At 44.7% G+C, this 6,436-nt stretch overlaps 1 pseudogene; it reads left to right on the forward strand.

Annotated features, from left to right (window-relative positions):
* The first annotated feature begins 5,001 nt into the window (after positions 1 to 5,001).
* On the forward strand, positions 5,002 to 5,106 carry LOC143990628 (U2 spliceosomal RNA; annotated as a pseudogene).
* Positions 5,107 to 6,436: the final 1,330 nt, after the last annotated feature.

The following is a 6,436-nucleotide window of genomic DNA, read 5'->3' on the forward strand; positions in this document are numbered from 1 at the left end:
AGCCATAGACCCTGGTTGGTTAAACTCTGCTGGTTACATATCACTAAGGGATTTTAGTTGACCATCCATTTACTTGTTCTTAACAAAGTATATTTTACCTGATGCATTTTTGCTGTTGAGCTTATTTACTGCAAAACAAATCCAACTGTTTTACTGTGAATTATTTTGTGTTTGCATTCAAGTTTATTTGCCCACAAAATGTCTGAACCCAGAGTGTCAGAAGACTTGCAAGGTCATGGCAAACATTGGGGTACAGTATTTTTAAGCAGCCCTCACGGGGCTAGCGCTACACTAAGAACCTGCTTAAATCAGCGGGCCTGAGATTGGGAGTGGGATGGGGCTAATGGTGCCAAAATGGATGTGGTAGGTACACTTTGCGTGCCTCAGTCAATTGAAGAGTTCAATAGCCTTGGACATTCTGTCCAGTAAAATATAGGGATTGCAGTGATGAAGAGAAAAAAAATGCCCTTGCATGGGGTGAGGAAAGAAGAAAAGAAGAAAAAAAATTGTTTTGGTTTCAGTGAGAAGAAAAAAATACCACTGGGTTGGCGGAGTCAGTGTGAGGAAAACTGCCATGGAGTCTATATCATGGGGATGAAGGTGTAGAGGGGGCTGTTAGGTTTATGGGTGTTTGGAACTTGGGGGCTTTGAAGGAGGGAAGCTAAATGGGTCTGAGGGAGTGAAGAAGGGCAGGGGGGGGGGGGGTCAAGGGGCTCTGAGGGAAGGGGGATGAATGTGTGGACAAGGTGAAAAAAAAATGTCTCTGATTTTAGTCTTTATGTGCCATTAATTATGGGAAGTCAGCAATCATTTTCTTTGATTTTGTTTAGTATGATTAACCACTTCAGCCCCGGAAAGGATTTGCCCCCTTCCTGACCAGGCCATTTTTTGCGATACAGCACTGCATCGCTTTAACTGACAATTGCGCGGCTGTGCAACATTGTACCGAAACAAATTTATGTCCTTTTTTTCCCCACAAATAGAGCTTTCTTTTGGTGGTATTTGATAACCTCTGTGGTTTGGCGTCGCCTAGCGGTTAAGGCGTCTAGGATTGTATACACCTTGAAGAAGAAGTGAACTTTGGATGTTGTTCCCAAAAAAGTTAGGCAAAGAGCAAAGAATTTTGCCTGTGGTTTCCCCACCGCTAGGAGAATTAGGCAGCTGCCTAGGGCGCACTGCAGCCTAGGGTGCAGCAATGGCTGCTGGATTTACCTATTCTCCGCCAGCTTCCTTACACTCCACTGGCTTCCCCACACATTCACAAAGCGGTATGATGCGGTGTTTAAGTAGTGAACCCTTCCGATAATCTTAACATCCAGTGACTGTCATGGCTGTTAAGGAGACCACCACCACCACGTCCTTAACAATTAATGAGTCATCAGCTGTCAGTGGTTCCAAACTGCATGCTCACATAGGGGTCTGGTGTGGATGTTGTCTTGGATTTCCCCTCAAAATCTATATCAGACCAATTGGGGGGGAGGGGGGGTACACCGTTTTTTTTAAAGATTTTTTTTTTTTTTTGGCAATTAGTTTTTTATAATCAGCTCTCAGCAGGGAATCCTGCTGACAGCTGGTGATTCATCGGTTAAAGTGGCGCTCCACCCAAAAAGGGTTTGCTTACCCCCCCCCGCTGCCACATTTGACACCTTTTGGGGGGAGCGGGTGCCTGTTTTTGACAGGTACTCCTCGCCACTTCTGGGAGACCTCTCCTTCTCTTCGCCTGCCGCAGGGCCATTCCCAAAGCTCAAGGTGCTTCACGCATGCACAATAGGTAACCGGCTTTGAAGCTGCAAGGCTTTACTGCCAGTTTCTCTTACAAGAAATGGTTCCGGCAACACCCAGGAGCATATTAAAAAATCGGCTGGGGTGCTATTGTCGTAGGATCCCTGGACAGGTAAGTGTCCTATTATTAAAAGTCAGCAGCTACAGTATTTGTGATGCGGCTGTCCGCTCCTTAACCACTTCAGCCCCGGAAGAGTTTCCCCCTTAATGACAGGCCATTTTTTGCCATACGGCACTGTGTTGTTTTAACTGACAATTGCGTGGTTGTGCGACGCTGTACCCAAACAAACTTGACGTTCTTTTTTCCCAAAAATAGAGCTTTCTTTTGGTGGTATTTGATCACCTCTGTGGTTTTTATTTTTTTGCGCTATAAACAAAAAAATTAGCGACAATTTTGAAAAACAAACAAACAATATTTTGTACTTTTTGTTGTAATAAATATCCCCAAAAAAATGTCAAAAGAGAATTTTCTTCATCAGTTTAGGCTGATATATATTCTTCTACAAATTTTTGGTAAAAAAATATCGCAATAAGCATATATTGATTGGTTTGCTCAAAAGTTAAAGTCTCTACAAGATAGGGAATAGATTTATGGCATTTTTATAATGTCTTTTTTTTTATTAGTAATGGTGGCAATCTGTGAATTTTTTTTTATTTTTATCAGGACTGCAACATTGCAGCAGACAGATCGGACACTTTTGACACATTTTTGGGACCATTGACATTAATACAGTGATCAGAGCTATAAAAATGCACTGATTACTGTGTAAATGTCACTGGTAGGGAAGGGATTAATACTAGGGGGTGATCAAAGGATTAAATGTGTTCCCTCGTGTGTGTTTCTATCTATAGGGGGGATGGGACTGACTGGGGAGGAGACATATCGCTGTTCCTGATTACTAGGAACAGACAATATTTCTCTCCTCTCCTATCAGAATGTGTGTGTGTGTATTTACACATTCTTTCTGGCTCTCATGCCCACAATCGCGTGTGGCCGGCGGACATCACGGCCGGCGGACATTACACATTCGCTCTGCATTACACATTCATTCTGGCTCTCGTGCCCACAATCGCGTGTAGCTGGCGGACATCACGGCCACCTGCTTTGGGTCACCCACCATGCAGGGGGCACACACCTGCTATAGCCGTTTAAAGGGCCAACGTACAGTTACGGCGATTTGCAGCTGACTTGCCACATTATAATGACAGCGACTGGTCGGCTAGTGGTTAACAACCATGTTTTCGTTTTTTAGGTTTTTTTGGGGGGGGGGGGGTCTCCCTGTGGTCTGGGTCTCCCTGTGGCTGATCTTGCCCCATTACTAACTTGCTTACAGGCACAGCTATGGGCTGTAGCTATAGGAGTGCCAAGGCACACTCACATACAAGGATGACCACTGCTGTTTTCAGGAGAAATTAAAGAAAAAAGTAAATCTTTCAGGGTGCAGGTGTGCATGGTAGCCAATCAGCTTCTAACTTCAGCTTGTACAATTAAACTTTCACAAAAAAAAAAAAAAATGGAAACTGATTGATTTCTATGCAGAGGTGCACCAGAGTTTGCACGCTCCAGCGTTAGTAAATCAACCCCAATGCATTATAAGCAACTGCTGAGTTTTTTTGAACAACATTTTTTTTTTTACATCAGCACTACTAATGACCTGCAGCCTCTTTTTGTGCCACTTGCTCACGGCAGACAACAGTGGCACATGACTACATAAATTGGGTCAGCTAGAAGATAGAAGTTTCCATTGGGAAAGCATAACAGTTAAGAATATCAACTGGGAGACAGTGACAACTTCATATAACAGGAAGTGTCTGCATAAGGACTTTGATGGCAGGATCACCAGGATTTATCCTAATGAAACGTTTGAAAACATTCAAAATGTCTTTTGAAACGGCACGTTTTATAGACGTTGGGTTTAGGTATACTTGAAATTTAGCCCTGCCCTGATTAAATAAATAATCACTGAAAATGTTATTGGTAGCTGTTACGCCAAAAATGTATAATCACATTAACTGTTATGCTGCGTACACACAACCGGACTTTCCGGCAGACTAGGTCCTACGGTCTTCCCGACGGACTTTCGGCGGAGTTCCAACTGACTTTCTGAACGAACGGACTTGGCCACACACGAGCAGACTAAGTCCGTTCGAAAGTCCGTTAGTTGTGAATGTGATGATGTAAGACGGGACTAAACAAGGAAGTTCAATAGCCAGTAGCCAATAGCTTCCCTTGTGTCATATTTGGTCCGTCGGACCAGCACACAGACGCACGGTTTTCCCGATTTTTTATTCCGTCGGAATTGCATCCGTCAGATAGATTTGAAACATGTTCTATTTCTAGGTCCGTCTGATTATTTTTTTTAAAAACTATCAGACTTGCCCACACACGATCGGATTGTCCGACGGACTAATTCCTTCGCACCTAGTCTGCCGGAAAGTCCAGTTGTGTGTACGCAGCATTAGTGTGTACTGAGTAAAAATTCTCATTGCAGTTAAAATAGCTGGTCAGTGATAAAACAATTCCTGATCAAAATACAATTATCTTATGGATATTTAAAATATATGGTTACAAAGCCTTTAACGTGTTCACGATGATAAACATGCTTGGTTGCCAGTTTTTTTTGCCTGTATTTCTGTCCTCTAAAACTTGCACATGTAGTTGTAATTTTTCACCTCTTTGAAATGGCTGACATCTTGTGGTTATACTTATGTATTACAAGTTTGAATTCTCCAGGGTTGTAAATAGACAGGAGCAAACCAAATTCCACCTTCAATTCCAGCAAATTGGACCCAAAATCAGCTTCCATGAACAAAATTTCATCCCATGAATCAGCTTGTCTAAATAGGACTTTATGGGATTTTAAGGGTTCTCATGTGTTTTTGCAGCTGTTGCTTGGCATTAAGTGGTACACTTCAGTTTGAATGTTCTGAAGTCCTCTTCAGGACAGTTTTACACGGCCATGTAATGTATGGGAGATATTCCACTAGATCAGTGCAAAACTTTACAACCTTAAATTGTATCTGCAATGCATTTTGTCCTTTACTATCTTTCTGAGTTTTATTAATGCTAAGCAATTGACAACTTTAGAAACACTGGTCTCTCTCTTCTCTCCTCTCTCATCTGAATTCAGACATTCTAATAGTACGTGTTCAGAACTTAACTTATGATTTGAGAATAACAGTGTCAAGGTACTTAAGCTACAAATATGGTAGATCTTCATCGCTTATCGGCCTTTTGGCTAAGATCAAGTTTAGTATCTGTTCTTATCAGTTGCCAGAGGAGGCGCTATGCCTCTCCCATTGGGGAGGGCAGGCAAATCCAATAGTGTCATTGCACCTGGAAGGGCGGTTTCGGTCATCTCCATCATCTGTGTCAGCAGGAGTAGGGCGACCCCCACACTCTGTCCTTACTGTACTTTCAGAGACAAAGCCCTGCCTCCGCTCTCCACTGGGGGCACTACATCCTCTCCTCATTAGGCAGCAATGGAGAAAGCCGCAATCCAGTTTTAATGATTTGTCCGGTTTTGAGATGAACTCAAAACTGTACACAGGTTTCAAATTCCATACTGTCTGGGTCAGAACTACATAGGTGACAATCCTAACTGCCTCTGGAGACACTGTACTGATAATGTGGTAATCAGGGACGCTGTTGATACCTGCACTGGCTTTGGTGACACTGGAACTGCTGCGGCTAGTAATGTTGCTGGCTGCACTGGTCTGGTGACATTGTCACTGGTGTGGTGGCAATCAGGAACACTGTTAATGGCTTACACTGGTCTGATGACCCAGGGACTGGTGTGGCAGTGATCAGGAACACTGTTGCTGGCTGCACTGGTCTGGTGACACTGGGACTGTTGTGGTGGTGATCAGGGCTGGACTGGCCTACCGGGATACCGGGAAATTTCCCGGTAGGCCGTCTGCATTCAGTGCCCTGGGGCCGCTTTTGTCCCTGTGCTGGCTGGTGTCAGCCCAATAAACTGCAGCGACGGCCGCCGCACTTTGCAATGCACTGGCACTGCCTGTGTGTGCCTGTGCCGCCTCTTCTGATCTGGCTCCGCCCCCGGCTCCGCCCATTGAAATGCCTGAGAGTGAGGGGAGGAGCATGAGGACGCTGACTCCTAATTGAATTTCAGCCCGTGCGGCGCCAGCACCGCTGATTTCTTCTTCTGCTTTGAGTTGGCCTGCCCACTAGACTGCACCGTCTGCACGAGGAGAATAGGAGGACGGCCGCCCCTAGATCAGAACAGAAGAAGGTACCCCTGCTGCCCCGAGCTCTCACTCTGTCTCTGTCTGTCTCTCTGACTCTCTCTCCTTCTCCCTGTCTCTCTCTCTCTCTCTCTCTCTCTCTCTCTCTCTCTCCCCCTGTTTCTCTTCTTTCTCAAATTTTTTGCAAGTAAAAAAACAGTGCATTTTTTAATTTGTTTTTGCAGGTTTTTTTTGGGGGGGGGTGCAAAGTACTGAAAAAACAAATATCAATTGCCACCACTGTACCCATCAAACACAGACACTGTGCCAAACGCAGCCACTGTGCCCATCAAACGCAGCCACTGTGCCCGTAAAACGCAGCCACTGTGCCCGTAAAACGCAGCCACTGTGCACGTCAAACGCAGCCACTGTGCACGTCAAATGCAGCCACCGTGCCCGTCAAACGCAG

This window comes from Lithobates pipiens, unplaced genomic scaffold (genome assembly GCF_037356315.1).
Source record: "Lithobates pipiens isolate NorthernLeopardFrog02 unplaced genomic scaffold, aLitPip1_a1.2 Scaffold_18, whole genome shotgun sequence".
Classification (NCBI taxonomy): domain Eukaryota; kingdom Metazoa; phylum Chordata; class Amphibia; order Anura; family Ranidae; genus Lithobates; species Lithobates pipiens.